This window comes from Ovis canadensis, chromosome 3 (genome assembly GCF_042477335.2).
Source record: "Ovis canadensis isolate MfBH-ARS-UI-01 breed Bighorn chromosome 3, ARS-UI_OviCan_v2, whole genome shotgun sequence".
In the NCBI taxonomy this organism is placed as follows: Eukaryota; Metazoa; Chordata; class Mammalia; order Artiodactyla; family Bovidae; genus Ovis; species Ovis canadensis.
This window is the reverse complement of record NC_091247.1, coordinates 65,271,561-65,288,957: the sequence shown is the minus strand read 5'-3', so window position 1 is coordinate 65,288,957 and position 17,397 is coordinate 65,271,561. Positions and strand designations below refer to the sequence as shown.

The following is a 17,397-nucleotide window of genomic DNA, read 5'->3' as shown; positions in this document are numbered from 1 at the left end:
CCTAGGCATGGGATGAGGGAGGTGAAGTTCCATTACACACTGCGTGTGTCTATGTGTGTGTGGGGGAGGGGGGCGGTGGGTGTGCGTGAGCAAATGCATGAGGCTGATGTAATGCTTGATTTGGCAGGATGGACTACCACTTTCTCCAACAGCTGCCTTTTATAAGCTTATCTGAAACCTTGACACAATTTTTGGAAGCTCATTAGACTTAAGAGTGATTGCAAATGAAAGAGGATTCACGGTTACTCACTGACATTCATGCCTGCTCTTTAAATCTTATGCTGTGTTGTTGCGGACCTTGATTTCACACTCAGATGCTTAACCCCGCATTAATATGTGTCTTCTTTCCCAAGATGAACACAGTTGCCTTTGCTATCTGGCATTATCGTTCCCCGCCAACAAAATGGATTGCAGGAAATTCAGTGGTGAGTGGGGGCGGGGACACAGCAATGATGTCTCAAAATTTTAACCATGATTTGTCCATTTATTCTTTAATACAATGCATATATTTTTGAGAGCCTACTGTGGCAGCCCAGTACCAGGCACTGTGCAGATTCTTCTTGTGAGTTAGGCTCTTAAATAAAATGGCAGATGTTTTCATCTCCTAGGGTCATACCAGAAGTCTATTTCTTTTTATCTTTCCTTATTAAATTATGTTTACCTGAATACATCAGGTTCATTTCACCTAGGCAGGATGTCCCATTAAGCATGACAAGTAGAAGGTTGCAAGATTAATGCCCTTCTTGAGCTTGAATTAGTGTGTCAGCATCTTTCCAGATCTGGGACCAGAGTCTATAGGAAGTATTCCATAATGGACCTTAGCCTCTAACTGAACTGCTCTAATATTATTCCTATAACAAGACTCCTTTTAAAGAGCCTCATTATTGGCTTCATTAGATATGTTACTTGCATCAGTGGCTGTAGTTATGCGTATAATATAGGAGAGGTTAACATAGCATATTTTTTATGTTTTCTATGGCATACAGCTTTAAGTAGCCAAAAGGTTTATGGCGATGTAATTGGTAGTTAGTGTGAAATTTGTAAGACAAATAGACAATATCTAGGGTAACCCCTCTAATCCTCTTCTTTCAGGTTTTTACAGCCACCAAAGGGCCTCATTAAAACAGCAGTCAGCACCTAGTGAAAAGATACAGTGCTTAGAGTGCCCAAAAGTGACAGAAAATCTGCATTTTGTAAATCTGACACCTTTGATCGATTATACAGTGTGAAGCCATTTCTTCTAAGCGTTATGATAATACTTCAGGTTCTCTTCTGAATCCAGCTTTGCTATATGTTCACTAGGTATAACAATGTGAAAAAGAGTCAACTGAATAAAATGAAGCTTAGGAAGTAAAGAGGAACCTTTTTCTATGGCACAAAGCTCTTTGCAAGCAAAAGGGCTGGAAAGCACCATTAGCATTTCCAAGGACCATATAATCTTGGGGTACCACTCCTATAAAAATGAGGATACTGCTTATGAATATACCAGTGTTTGTGTAGATGGAGGTAAAACAACCTGCAGGCTTCCGGGAAGGAAGGAATCATTTTATTTGCTCCATGGAAAAAAGTATTGGTTTTTTTCATCTATTTTTAGATTAATGTTTTACAATTATACCCAGGCTAAGGCAATTAATGAAAACCTTACTCTTCATTTTACAAAGTGAAAGTGGAAGTCGCTCAGTAGATTCCAACTCTTTGCAACCCCATGGAGTATACAGTCCATGGAATTCTTCAGGCCAGAATACTGGAGTGGGTAGCCTTTCCCTTCTCCAGGGGATCTTCCCAACCCATGAATTGAACAGGGGTCTCCTGCATTGCAGGGGGATTCTTTACCAACTGAGCTATTAGGATACCTTTGAAATTTGAGACTTCAGAATGAGGGGGTCAAGTGAAATGATACAAATTTTGGCAAAACTTATAATGTAGTTCTAGGTGGCTGTCATGTAGAGCAGGCCTTATGAAAATGACACTGAGTTTCAGAAGCATTATTGCAGATATCCTAAACAAAGATTGTCTCCTTCCAAGCCCTCCACACCTTCTCCCATGCCAGCAGAGGTGTTTGGGTTAGTCTCTTCTACTCAGACTCTAGACCCCAATGCCCTAATCAGTTAGATTCGTTTGGATAACTGACAGCAAAGATAGAAACTAAAATTAGAGGATCGGTAGAAGAAATATTCTTTAAAATTCTGTTAAATGTAAATTTATATTTTCATCATAGCCAGAAGAGAGGAAGGTGTGGAACAGTACTTAAGTGTGATTATTCTCTATTTTTGAGAATAGAATATTTTGAGGAAGATTTGAGACTGTTTACCAAGTATGAAAGGACCAAAATGGAAGGGTGACCTCGCCTGAGTCCTTTGTTTCTGCGTAGGATTGAACACTGTCCTTGTGTATATATTTCCATCAATTTCAGCAAAGGGAGAAAAGCCCATTTCCCACTCTCTCATTCTTTCTATCTTTTTGATCAAATGATATTGAAGTAAAGTTTTTGTTCACAGAAACTTCCAAAAAACTAGCCAGACCATTTTGACCTGTATGATTTATGCATTTTGTGATGAGTATAAACTGCTTAATACAGTAATAGAGTATCTTTATGAAAAGTTAAGAGTAGACACAATGATTGCAAAGCATCTTGCATCATTTGTGGTTTGAGTACATAGCATGATAATAGAGCATTGTTTGTAAGAAGCTATCATTCAAATCTTATCTGACCATTGTTTATATTTTAGAATTGAAAGTCTTCGAGGACAGATTGATAATCTGATTTAAACATGCCAAGGTAATTGCCTTTCTTTCCCCTTAAATGTACCTGGCTATAAATGCCTGCTGAAATTTTCTTTTCAGAGTTTTATGTATACTCATTTTGAATCAGTTTATTAAAAGGGCTAGATTTTTTCCCATTGTTATAAAAGAAACCAGTTTTCATTTAAATGATTCCATTTAGGTATTTGCAGTTATTAATAATACAGTTTACAAAGGGAAACATTTTAATGACAGGAACCTTGGAACGAATCCTTGAGAATCTGGAATGGATATTACTTTCTCTTATAATAATCTGGAGCCAGTATCTACTTTTGTTGAATGCACCAATTTTATTTTATTTTATTTTTTTGAGGGTCAGAGGTATTAAATTTTAGTCAGTTGCTAGAGGGAGTGGCAAGCCTCTTGGCTGAGAAATTTACTTGAAATTACACTTTGGGAGGGAAAAAAAAAGAGAAAATTGCCTCATCAGATCCATCTTTCAACCAACAAACCCTCCAACTCTCACTGTTCTTAATTGTTGACCCCTACCATCTGTGTCACACAATGTGGCAGGAACTCTCTCTTCAAATAAAGATACATGTTACCTCATCAGAATGTACTTGTTAAAAGTGATAATGGTTTACAATCAGTACTTAGCCATGTGAAATACAATACCCTCTTTTAAAATGTGGAGGTTTGGGGCCTAAGTTAATACCTTGGTACATAAGTCATTACATTATCTGAAAAATCACTTGATTCCAGGGGAGAATATCTGAAACGCTTTTGTTAGCTTCAGAGTTTGAAATGCAGAATTTATTTAATTTAGGAAAGGAAGTTATTGTGTGATGTCTGTTGCTAACTGTTGAGTGGCACTTAGCCTTTAAAAAGTTGCCCTTACATAGACAGTACCAACAGTAGAAAATGAATGGAAGGAAATTAAATACTTTCTCATCAAATAAATTTTTAAAAATCTGAAATATAGGAGGCATTAGATAAATGAGACTGGACTTACAAAAACCACCATCTTTTAGAGTGAATTCTCTTGGTGTCTATAGCTTGTCTTGCCCTAAAAAATGAACTTTAAGGGACATTGTGAACAGAATGTGTGGGTTTAAAATTCAATGGATTATCTACATCTGTTAGGTGAGAATGAAACCATGCTGAAATAATGTATTCTTGTGTTTCAGAGCTATCACTGCCAAAGGCTACTGACTAGTAAGTATCAACATCTGTGTTACTTCTTCTTTAGATTTACTGATTCAATGTGTCTAAACATTTCATTTACCTCTGGAATTTTTTAAAGTTGTTTTAAGCCTCTGTTGGATGTACTATTTCATTGAAAGATATTATTAGCAAATATTAGTTGAGGGATTATATGTACAATTAGCCCTAAATCACATTAACCGAATGTTGTGATTCGTATTATTGAAAGAACGTCACACTCTTGAAACGGTAAATAATGGAATAAAAATAAATAACAGTACCTGTATTTTGACAGTGATATTCCACCTCTGGTTTTCCCGTGCGCAAGCGTAAACACGCATACACTCGCTAGCTCACACACACACACACAATCATTCAAATGCCTTTTCTTTCTCTGACAAAAATATTCATTAAAAACATTTCACTGTGCTGCCTTTTAATATAGCACAGGCATTCAACCTGCGCAGGAAGCTTCCTGGAACCGCACAAATACTGTGTAATTATCTGGTGGCTCCCTGCTGGCTGCTGCATATTCCAAGCACAAAGTGAGCAGTGCATTTCCAGAGCCTGACTCCTGTCTTCATTGTCCCTGCTTGGAATACGAAGCCTCACTTCATTATAGGAGACCTGATCAAACTTGATAGATTTAGCCATTATTCTTGACTGTGTCAACTTTCCACAGTTTTTTTTTTTTTTTTCCCCTCCTTGAGCACTTCTGTTTTACCACCCAGGGAATGCAGAATATTCTGAGTCTGGGTTTCTCTCTTTCTTGCCTATTCTCTTTCTTCCCTCCCTCCCTCTCTCTCTGGGCTCTCCCCATCCCCCCCTTCTCCATCCACCCCACTCCTTTCACCATCTCGCCCCCTCTTTTCTCCCCTCTCCCACCCAAACAAACCAAGGATTCAACAAATAATGTTCCTTCCACATCATGTGATTCAAGGAAAATAGGGCTTGCAATTTTTCTCTCAATTGTCCTCTTTGGGTTTGATTTTTCAGTTACTATAAAAGAATTCTGCCGCGATGTTGACATACAAGGCAGAAACACTTTGAAAATCCTTTTTCTATTTCCTCTTAGTAGCACCGTAACTTTTGCTCTATGATGTTGTGATGATGGTTGGGTGTTTTTTCTCTCTCTTTCTTTTTTCTTTTTTTTTGCCTGTTTTATAACAACTTTCAAGGAGTACTTCAGAGTTCGTATTTTCAAGGATCATTCACATCAGTGTATTGTATCGAATTTTATAAACGTCGCAGTGCATTTTCTTTGCAAAAGGCATTAGATCATTCTCTAGGCAAATACAGATGTTGGTACAACTGGTTTAGCATAACAGATTGCTTTGTAGTTTTTGAGAGTTGCTATGCAACAATAGAGAATAATATCATAGCTCCAGCAAAATTTTAAAAGATCAAAAAATTAATGCAAGCTGCAGCACCATAATTAGGATCGCACACCGATCCCTCAAACTGTCATGGAACAAGTTAATCAATATGTCAGGTATTTGCTACTGACCTTACAATGCTTATAAGGTCAGTTTATCATTACTCTAGTTAATGAATATATTTTGTGGTGAGATTTTATTCACTGAGTTTTTTTTTTTATATACATACGTATTTTCCTTTGATGGACCCCAAGCACTATTTTAAAGTAGCAAATAATGGTTCATATTTAGGTCTGCTTATTAAGTGCAAATTATTAACACAGTGAAAAGGAAGGATGTTGGAAAGTCCTATCACTCTTTTCCCCAAACCCCTCCCATCCCCTTGGTTATGTTTATTTTTTGAAAGCAAATGCCAAGCTCCCCGTAGAATGCCTTTCAACAAGTTTGCTCCCAGGATGCGTATAGAGTCTGGTTCTATGCCACAGAAATAAAGCAAGACGCTAGTATAGCTTGAATTTAATGTTATCCTCCTCAAATTAAAAATAAAATAATTATTTTTTTCAGAGTGGCATGTTCAGTCACACCAAAAGCTTCGCAGCGTCTTAAAATGTAAATTGCCGTGAAGCAACACAAAGGAGAAAGGGAAGATTGTGAAGGCAATCGTACTGATCACTTAATTCAGTCGCTGCATATCCACTTGGCATAAGGTAATTAGAGTGCCACATTGCTGTAAAGACAGAAAGCTTAGGGTCCCATTCCGACTCACCCAGACGATAATACATGATTAGAAGTCAGTGACAGATCACAACTGCTGAATGACCCACCAAGGTCTTATCAAGGGCAAATCACATAATTAGCATGCACTTGGCTGGCAGAGGAGTGCAATGCTATTGTTCCCGCACAATCAAATTAGCCCCGCCAATGAGGTCAGTGTTCTCTGACCTTAACGACATTTCATGTTTTATCCTCCCCCCTTGGCACACACACGCACACATGCACACATGCAATCTGCACGCCTGCACCTGCACTTAAACCGCACCTGAGTTCTGTGGACACTAAAAATATGTTTCACGTACACATTTTTGAAGTACACTCCATTGACTCTTCAGTTCGTCACGTATGGAATGAGGAATGCAGCTAATGTAGTCTGACCCAGAGGGACACATATGTAATGGAGCTACTTTGACATAAATTCAAGCATCTAGTGAGGCCCAGATTTCGTTACTTGCTCTTCATGCATCTGCACCATCCCACGTGTACTAATGAAGTCTGAACTCATGCTCAGGTCTCCCTTTCCTTCTTGAAATCAAAAAGACCCAGGTGACATGTGCACCCTGCCTCCACCCTGTTGACATTGCCCTCAAGTGTTACCTATCTCTGTGACCCAGAACTTCTCTCAGAAAGAATGGTGTTTTGGAAATGGCTGAGGTTCCTTGTAGCTCCAGAGTATGCTTGCAGCCGAAGTCTCATTGAGTTCAGTGGTTGCATGTCTGAGGCTTTCCTTGCTAGGTTGACATGACAGCCTGCAAAGTTAGCATCTTCTTTCCATTTTTAGCCCAGTGGGGATCCAGGCAGAACCCTTCAGGGAAACAACCTGACGGCCTAGTGTGGAGGCTGTTTTATTTACCAGCCTTAAAGTCACTTTCTCATGTGTTCTCCACACTTGATCCCTTGTTCACTGCACACAAGGGGTCGCTTGGTCATCAGCATAGAGCTAGAGTTTGTTACCTTTGCCTTGTGACTCCCATTGTTCAGCTCTGCTCCCTCTGACCCAGGTATCACCATGGCCCAGGCTTCTGGATCCCATTCTCCTGACACTGCAGCTGCTGCTGCTGCTGCTGTTGCTAAGTCAGTTCAGTCGTGTCCAACTCTGTGTGACCCCATAGACAGCAGCCCACCAGGCTCCCCCATCCCTGGGATTCTCCAGGCAAGAACACTGGAGTGGGGTGCCATTACCTTCTCCATCTCCTGACACTGCTTGCTGCCAAATTTTGTATTGATTCTTTTAAAGAAATTATTTACATCCTATCAAATTAAAACTGGGTTTTGAGTTCTTTAATGAGAAGAGCTTTAATGTGTCCTTTAATTTAAAAGCTCAATGACTTCATGTTTTTGTTCACCAAATCTTATTGCTCAAGCATGTCTCACATTTACTACTATTAAGATAAGGTTGAGGTTTCATAACTTTTCAAACACATGAGTGGCTCAGTGGTAGAGAATCCATCTGCTAAGCAGGAAATGTGGGTTCAATTCCTGGGTTGGGAAGACCCCTTGGAGAAGGAAATAGCAACCCACTAAATGGCAACCCACTCCAGTATTATTGCCTGGAAAATCCCATGGACAGAGGAGCCTGGTTGTCTACATTCCACAGGGTTGCAATGAGTTGAACACCACTGAGTGACTTCAGTCCAGTATTCTGGCCTGGGGAATCCTATAGACAGAAAAGCCTAGTGGGTTACAGTCAATGGGGTCGCAAAGAGTTCCATAGGACTTAGCCACTAAACCAACCCCACTAGGCCACATTGAGATGCTAATGAAATGTCTAGAGAACACAAATTTGTGTTAGAGGGAAGAGGGACTCTGGCTTGAGGCTGGTGTTGTGGGGATGGATGCTACAGGAGAGGTGGAGACTTTTCGATGTCAAGAAGCGGTGGAAGTGAATATCAGATGACTGGAGTCTAGTCCTGGCTTTGAACTTGGCCAAGGCTTTTTTCATTCTTGAGTTCAATGTCTTCATCTACAAAATGACTAGATGTGATAAGAAGCGCTCCCTGATCCTTCCTAGCTGTAGCATTCTATGTTTCTGAAACCTGTGTGGGAGCTTGGCCCCAGTCCATTTGGTTATGTGTCCTAATCAACTGGAGTACTTAACATTCACACTGATGGATAGCAATGTTGCAGGTAGGGAACCAAGACCTTGGACATGAGGACAAGACCACACACAGGGAGGAGAGGGGTACAAGTACATCTACTGTCTACAAGATTTCCTCCCCCTGCGCCAAGCTTCCATGCATATACCTTCTGTAATTGAACACTAAAGAAGGGGAGAAGCCAGTGAGAGCACAACTGATTTATGGTTAAATAATACATTCCCAAAGTGTCAGTGAGAAGGCAAGTTCAAATCTGAGCCAATTAAATAATTCCAGCTCCCCCTTCGACCCTTCTGTAATTGTTCTATTTTGCGATGCTTGCATCTTCAGGGGCAGTGCATTTCTACCACTGTACCATGATACTCTTATCTTTCCACACTTATTTTCTTGGATAGATAAAGGATTTCACTTGACTTCCATTTTCTGAAGCTGAACTACATGGATATTTTAAGAGAAAGAGATTTAAATTAGAGATTAGCTGTGCAGGATTGTCCCTAAGAATTCATTTCTAAAGTGTATTTCATTAATTACAAATGCCTTGGTCATTTGTGCCAAACACATGGATGAAACTTTTTTCTGGTATGGCACAAAGATAATTTCTAAAGGTGTTGTTGATCATGCAAACACAGGGACATTTCAGTGAAAATTAATATTGCCTGTCCATAGAACAGTGGCAGCATTCAGTGTGCCCCTAAAGTTTCTGCAAACATTGTTTTTATAATGGTTGTGATAAGCTATTCCATCCGCCTGGTATTTAGCCTTCATGGTAACTTCTTTTTGATGAAAATTATAGCAAATTATGCACAAAGGGGCAGTTTTTATACTTGTAATGAAAATATTAAAAAGGGACCCATTTCTACCAATTGTCTATCTAACAGTGATTTTACAGCGTCTGTAAAAGACAGGCGCTGCATCTGACAGCACAGTGTCTGGTATAAGGGTGTGTGCCAGTTTGCATAAGGTGTCGTCATATGTACGCTCTGTGTCCACTATATGTATCACAGATAAATATAAATCATGGTGCCCAGTGTCTCAGGGGGACCCCAGCCTTAGTCCTCCAGGGCAAACCATGAAAGTTCCCTAACAAACAGGATTAAAATTCACTCCTTTCAACCATCCCAGGCATTTATTCCTTCCTTTTCATTGAGCTACATTTGTCTGATTTAACAAGATAAGATTTGAGTGCTGATGCAGCCCGTTGTTAATGTAGCAGCCGCATCCACCATACCATCGACACTCGGCATCAGAGGAATGCATAAATCAGGTATTCAAAAAAAATTAGATATGCAGCACACCAGTTTTATAGTCCCAGCCTCAGAAATTGAAATGGCCCAGATTAATGTATTATATCTTACACACTGTCCGAGTGAATCAACTTTAATATATTGAACAGATTCGCAGAACAAGACTTTGTTATCTAAGGCGCACTCGGAAGAAGGAATTGACCTGAGGATTTGATTTGGTTCAGGTAGTTCATGTTGTACAGCAGCATTTGAATAGTTTCACATAAAAATAAAATTTGTATTAGAAATATTTCACATCATCATTTCTGGGCTCATCTGCACGGCAGTTTTGCAGAGGGCCAATATTATAGAAACAATGTCCGGCCAAGATATGATTTTAACCTTTGCTTCTGACATGGCAAAACAATATAATTGTAATTTTAATGCAAGCTGCTGTTTCTCGGCGAGGCAGCTTGTACAGGCTGACTTTAGTTTGGATTGCGACTGGAAATGAAATGCCCATTGAATTGCTCATACAATAGAAGCATCACAGTTTGTAGCATTCCATTCCCAAAGGCTCAGTCGGGGCTGAAGCCGTTCTGTGAAGAAGCTGCTTTTTATACGGTTGGATTCCATTCCAGGGAAGGACCGGCTTGGATGCATGGTGGGCCTGTGAGGACAGTAGCTCTTTTCCTTGCCAGGCTGGGATAGCCACAGTGAGGAAACAATTTGGGGATTTGCAGGCAGAGATGATGTGGTCCTTCCCCCTGAGTACCCGGAAGGGGCGGAGGGGGGGGAGGGATGGGGAAAGGAGCAAAACTTGAAGTCTGGGAGATATAGATTGTATTTGGGGATTCATGGCCAAGTGCTTCATCCTCCTATGACTTTCTCTTATTTCACATTCTAGAGGGTCCTGTTTGTGTAATCTCAAGACCTACAAGGTCATGTTCTCTTTCCAGTGATGGAGCCTGAAATCTTGTCTTGTATTTATCCACAATGTCAGCTGTGTGGTCCACAACCCTTCCCTGCCCTGCCCTGAGATGGGGGCTTCCCTGGTGGCTCAGATGGTGAAGAATCTGCTCGCAGTGCAGGAGACCTTGGATCGATCCTTGGGTTGGGAAGATCCCCTGGAGAAGGCAATGGTTACCCACTCCAGTATTCTTGCCTGGAGAATTCCATGAACAGAGGAGCCTGGTAGGCTATGGTCCATGGGGTCGCAAAGAGTCACCCACCCCAGAGATGAGATTCTACCTATAGAATGCAGTTGATAGAACAAATGTTCTTAGTCCATGATGATTTTTCTCATGGAACTCAGAGAAACAGACAGAGAAGAGGTACTACTAAATATCAAGACAGCAAACAGATCCATAACTGGTCAAACACTAGTTCCTAGTCCATGCAGATGAAAGGTAATCGAGAAGTTGCAAGGAAAAGCACACTTCTTCATAGGATGGCACCCCAGCCCCTGTTGACATTTATACAAATTCCTTTGCCTATTTAATCCAGTTAGCCTTGCCTGTTTCCCATAGCTTTGATTTATTCTGTTCTTGCAGATATTGGAGGCCCAAACAAGCTACCCAGTAGCAACAACTAAAAGACTTGTTTTGGCATATTCAGCCAGTTTCATGGTAGATGGCAAATGCCTGTTTTTCTCAGATGAGTGAAGCTAGTTGTGAACATGTTTGACATCAGAAATCTGGCTGTGTTTCCACCAGCCTGATTCTCTTTTTACCCACCTAATTCTCCTTTTTCTCCAGATGTCAATATAGGCGTCTTTTGTGACTGGGCACCCAAACCTCAGCCCTCTTTTGGCAACTCCCTCCACTCCCCCAGCCACACCCAGGAGGGCTACCCTCCTGCAGCCTCTGCTAGCATCCTGGGTTTCTCTCTGTCACACATTTACCTGCTGTTTGTAACTGGTGATTTAAGTCTCTCTCTTCCAGGAGAACTCAAGCTTTCTTTAAAACAATTTTTTTTTCATAATTTTATTCTTCTTTTAGCACAGGAGAATTTTTCTTTGCCTGGCACAGGAAAGATTTTTGTTAAGTGTCAATAGAATTCACTTATTCAATCCATAAATATTTTTGAATGCCTACTAACGTGTCTGCATTGTTCTAAGTCCCGGGGACACAGCAGTGAACACAGCAAAGTCCTTTCTCTCACACAGCTTACATTTTAAAATGAGAGATCCATCACCTAACAAATATTAAACAAGCCTATGAAATTGCCAGTATTTGACTATAGAAGATCTTTAAAATATATATATATGGTCCAGCCTAATACATGGTGTGTCATGGGGAGATAATGAGCACTTCAGTGCAATAATGGTGTTTGACAACATCATCTGAGCCACGTTACCATCTGAAGGGCTCCTGCTTGAGCTTATTATACTTTCGGGTAAAAATTATCCAAACAGTATAGGACAAAAATCGGGCACCATTAGTCAGAGGGAACATAATTGTAGCTGTAATGATTACTGAAACAACAATCTCGTCCTGTTAACATGTATTACGCTGCAGAGTTTACATGGCATGTCCAGGCCTTGCTTCTGATCTCAGGGGTCTCAGCGTGTCCTCAGAGCCCTGGTAAGCCTGCATTGGCCAAACCCTTCTGTATCCTGGGATGGGTCTGGGACCCATAGTATTCTCACTGTGCCCTGGTTCTCTTTCCTCATAAGCTCTGGTCCTGCATCAAGGTTCCAGTAAGTGACTGCCACCACGCTGGGGGCCAGTAAGGCAATGAAATGAGCCCAGGCATATTTGGTCACCCTCCTTTGGCCCGAGCTGAGGAGTGCCAGAGACTACAACTGTATTGCAAGTGGCCAGTGGGGCCCTTTCCCTCACTGGTGCTTGCCCTTCTCAAAGGCGCTGTTGGGGCCCGACCTATGTGGGTGGAGCGGCCGTCAGAGGAGTTCAGGACACTGAGGGGACACACTTTCCTCCTGCAGGCACATTCGGAGCCAGATTCCTCACAGTGGGTTCCCCTTATGCCATCCAGCTTTGATGGCGTGCATCCTCTGAGCTGGTGTGGGAAAGTGTCACAAAAAGTGCTAACATTTCTACTAGTTTGAATCATTAATTTTCTCAACAGATTACTAAATCAAATGACTTAAAAAAAACTCTCCTACGCTGCCATTTCTAAAGTTTATTTTAAATGTTGAGTGCCCTGATTTTTTCTTCTTCTTTTGCACGTTGTTTATTTTTTCCAGATTAAGCTTCTTAGCTCTTTCATATGATAAATATTTTGTGTAAAAAATTGTATAGCTCACAGTGCTGCTTGGTAGCTTTCTGGAATTAGAAAGGGCTGTTTAAAAAATAAAACAAACAAACGAGGAAAACCAAAGCAAAGAGAAGCTTTTGCACAGGGTGAATAAGATGCCTTTTTGTTCCTCTAAGATGCTGGGGTTGACGAATGGACTTTGATCACTGATCTACTCGAGTTGGCTGAAGGCCAAGGGCATAAGTTTTCTTTGGACCATTTCTAGAGCAGCTAATACAAGTGTGTTTAGTAGGCTAGAAGGGAATTTGTGGAAAAATTATCCCACATACCACTTACAAAGCACGGACTTTGTGCCAGATCATTATGGGGAGCATTCTTCCCATTTTACATCTAGGCAAACTGAGGTCTGGAGAGTTCACTGCATGTACAAGTTTATATATCGAACAAGTATGGCAGGACCAGGATTCAAATCCAGGTCCCTACCTCCAAAAGCCTGTGCCCTCTCCACTCTTCCTCAGCTTCTGATAGGGCAGAGTTCTCAAGATAGTTAGATGGATCTCAACTGTTCTGCATTTGTCAGCAGGAGACATTCATATTAAAACTGAATTCCATTGTGTGTTTTCCCCAGGCTAGTTTAGGGAATTCTTGGCATCATTTTCTGCCTTTTGTTTGTTTGTGTGTGTGCATGTTTTTGGCCTTCTTTCCGGAGGACTTGAACCTTTCCAAGACCTCTTCTCCCTGGTTCCCAAGCACCCTGACATCAGGACATGTTACACAGTAAAGTGGATGATGGGGGAGAGGTTTTTTTCCCTGCGACACCTCTTCATATTCTTGTCCTGACAGACAGCTACAACTTGGAGATCCGCAATAACTTCCAGCATACCTGTGTCATTCTTTTAAAATAAAAATGAAGCGGCTTCAGCCTCCATTATTTAGGTTTCCCCAAGCTTTCTGGGAATGTGGAGCGAGAATAGGAAATGCTATGCTCTTCCAGCACCCTGACTCAGAATTCTCCCTTTCTCTGAACTCTCTCCACAAAGCTCAGCTGCATTCCTGAGCATTGTCTTCATTTCCTCAAGCACCACAAAAAAATGAGTTATTATACATAGTATGCATTTATTGACAGTTTCTAATAGTGAAAAAGGATTCCAGAATAGGACAGAAAACAACTCTAAATTAATTGTGTGACATCTCTGCTCCTGAGTCTTAACTGTGGTCACTGCAGGGCCTGTCCATCTGGCCATGGTCTCCCCTGGGGCCCAGTCTCCGGGCATTGCACTTGCTCTTTCTACTCTAATCTTGAATGCCTCTGCTCGCCCCACAGATTTCCAGCCTTCTCCCACCTTCATCCTCCTAGTCCACTGAAGAAAACTGAAAATTCCTGTGAAGATAACTTGCCTAACAGTTGAATGCTGTGTTTCCCCAAGATACAGTTTGATCGACTTTCTACTTTTGCATAACCCAAAAGGCCCACCAGTTGTCTTAAAGAGCCCTCTCCCACTGAGAGGATTTCAGGAACTTTCTTAGAAAGACTCCATCGTTCTTTTTCGTAAAGGGCATTTTGCCCATTGTACTAAGATTTTTTTGCCCACCGGTCTGATCTGGGCTTGATCATACTTCAGAATTAAGCTAATAGCCTGTCCTTTCCTGTCTCTGCTCTCCCCACACACTCGGTGTTTTCCTGACTTGAAAACCAGGTTGGGGGATCCTTGAAATCTTTACCCACCCACCGCCCCAGGAACTGAGAGCTAGTCTTTGAATCTAGGTGTTGGTCCTCTGTTTTGCTTTTCTTCAGTCTCAACTATCAAGCAGTTCCAATGCCATGTGGACATGAGTCAAAGTCGTTTCTTTTCATCCAGAACCTGACTTGGTTTGGTTGTAATTCACGTGTAAATACGCCATCCACAGTGCCTGAACTCATCAAAGGACAACTATAATATGAAGAATATGAAGCCTATGTGTACTAATAGTAACTATGGTGAAGAATCTGCCTGCAATGCAGGAGACCCAGGTTCAATCCCTGGATTGGGAAGATTCCCTGGAGAAGGGAATGGCTACCCCCTCCAGTATTCTTATCTGGAGAATCCCATGAACAGAAGAGCCTGATGGGCTACAGTCCATGGGGTCGAAAGAGCCAGACACTACTGAGTGACCTTCGCTTTTCACCACATATTATTTTCTATGTGCAAGGTACCGTGTCAACAGAGCTTCTATCATTTAAGCTTTATCAACTATTGTGCAGTGGAGAAAGTTAGCCCATTTTACAGGTGGAAAAAAACCAAGACCTTGAGAATTTCGTGACTTGCACAAAGTCACAGAAGCAAGAGGAAAGGTTAGAGCTTGAGTCTTTTTGTCTCCAGAGTACAAGTTCACAACCATCTGATTGTGTCACCTCTCTACACAGGTGATACAAAATATAGCCTGATACAAATACAGGATTTGCAGATAATCTGAGCCAATGGGTTCCATGGCTTTAGGTCAATAATGAACAAATCCTAAAATCCATTAAACCTAATTAAAGGAAAAGGGAGGTGCCACCAATTCAAGCATTTTCTTTGAGCAGACATAAATTTATCTTTGATTTAGTTATTTACATACCTAGGCAACTTCTTAAAGTCACTTAAAAATCTAGTCTTATCAGAACATCTTACAACAATCCATTGCTTATCCATCTCCCCTTTGTGTCTCCTGGCATTTTTTTTTCTTTACAGCAGGTTGTATCTTGGAGATCATCAAGTGAGCCAGTTTCTCTAAAATGTACCCAGTCAAGCATTTGGATAATGTCTACAGCAGCTAGTGGTGGGAGTTTAGAGTTGATTTTATGATGCTTCTAAAGGAGGATGTTTGCGCTGTGTTTCAGAACTCTCTTTGTGGCTTAACTTACATACACAGAATGCTTGAAGTGTCCTTACCTGAACAACATGGTTCTCTTCTGTGCCTCCTTGAAAAATGATGTTCTGCTGCTGTGAAGCCAGGTGAGTCATCAGTGGTTGGTACTGGAGAACCACACTTAGAGCAAGCTGCTTTTAGGTTCCCCAAGGGCCTCCTGCTCCTAGGTCTGCAATCACTGTGGAATAGCACAGTAGCCCTTGGAGAGTCCCTTTTTGCTAAATATCTCTACAAGACAGGGTACAGGGATCTGAAACTAAGAAACTCTTGGCCACATCCTAAGAGCTAATCTAAACACTATCTAAAAAGGAAAACTCAATCAATCATCCAGAAGTTTTAGCATTCATCATCTAGGTATTTTCAACGTTGGTATCAACCAAACGAAGCCATAGTATGTTCTTGGTCAAAAACTCTGCCCAAATCGGGTGAAGTGACCTGGATGTTCTGAAGAATTAAGCTTGGAATTTAGTGGTGAAAAAGATATTGGAAATGATCCAGTTTATCTGGTAAGTGGTCATGAGGATATGATTTAGCCCATTTGGTCACATTGCTAATCCCCAAAGCAGCAGTAAAACAAAGTTCTCTTGCTTCTGATTGAATCTTCTTGTAGTCATCTCGTTCTGATTTCCTTTCTTGAGGGCAAGAGAAAGTGGTGACTAGACTATTCTACCTCCGACACTGGTTATGCAAGGCTGTTTCCAGACATGACATGCCTGCTTTGGGTGGATATTCCACACATGTTGTTACGGCATCATCACCATCAGCAAAACTGTGGGGTGACTACACCATATGTGCAAAGCCCCTGACTAAGTCCAAGAGAGGATGGAAAGAGAGTTGAGATACCAGCTTACACTTTACTTTGTGGTTGTACCACTAAAAATAACCATTTACGCATATCTAGAATTTCAGAGAACATAAAGAAGCCTAAAGAAAATCAAGTCTTGAGTCAAATCCATTTTAATGTGTTCAGCCTTCCTGTAAACCAACTTTTTCATGAAAACATGTATGTAAAGGTATTTTGAAAATATTTGAGAAATGCAGATAGCTATGTTTTCTTAACATAGTTAAGGGAAATCAGTCCATGTGAATGAGAGGAGGAGGTGGGTATTCAGTGGCTACACCTGTGAGCCTGGGTCACAGTAAGGGGAATTTCATAGGATAAATTCAGATTTTTGAAGCTATTGACATAGAGTCATGATTGAAATACTGTATGCATTGTGAATAGGTAGGAAAGGCCAACAAATAATAGCATAGCAACAAGCTCACAAAAAGAAGACAAGGCTAATTTTATAAATTAGGTGGTTTTTGCTTTTAAGGAAGCCCTGAAGGGCTCATATATTAGAAACTTTATTCCCAAGGAAGCCCTCATAAGCTAAAAACAAATGTGCAGTTTCTTCTCAAATGAGAACAAAATTAATTGAGTATTTGTTACTATTTCAAAATTCTAGCTTTTAAAAATAATGAAAGCATTTCAGACTTGCCCCCTGCCATGCAGAGAGTTAGTGTTCTCGTACCTCACTGAGTCCCCCAGACCACTGGTCTTCAGATTTTCTCTTTCTTGAGAAGAATGCCTCCACCCACTGGCTCTCCCACCAGCAATGCTGCTTCCACCACACACCAGCACAAAGCACAGATTGCTGCCCAGCTCCTTGGAGAGGGGCCAGTGCATTTGTCAGGAATTGAAAAGTTTTGGAGCCAGTTTGAGGACTTTCTGGTACACAAAGCGTTGGCTGGAAATGTGGTAAGTATTAAATGGGATGTTAATTTTCATGAATATTTTCCCCATGGTTGTAGCTTGTGGTCATTGAGCAATTTAGCAATCACCATGTGGTCTGTTGGACACACAGCCTGGGTGAAGTTCAAGAAATTAGCAGC

At 41.1% G+C, this 17,397-nt stretch overlaps 1 long non-coding RNA gene across 1 annotated transcript in view; it reads left to right on the top strand.

Annotated features, from left to right (window-relative positions):
* Positions 1-355: 355 nt before the first annotated feature.
* LOC138435579 (uncharacterized) overlaps positions 356-17,397 on the top strand; it is a 33,152-nt gene continuing 16,110 nt past the window's right edge. Inside the window, exons 1-3 of the long non-coding RNA XR_011255146.1 lie at positions 356-425; positions 2,730-2,779; positions 3,930-3,957. This is a non-coding gene — a long non-coding RNA (uncharacterized lncRNA). The remainder of the gene's footprint in view (positions 426-2,729; positions 2,780-3,929; positions 3,958-17,397) is intronic.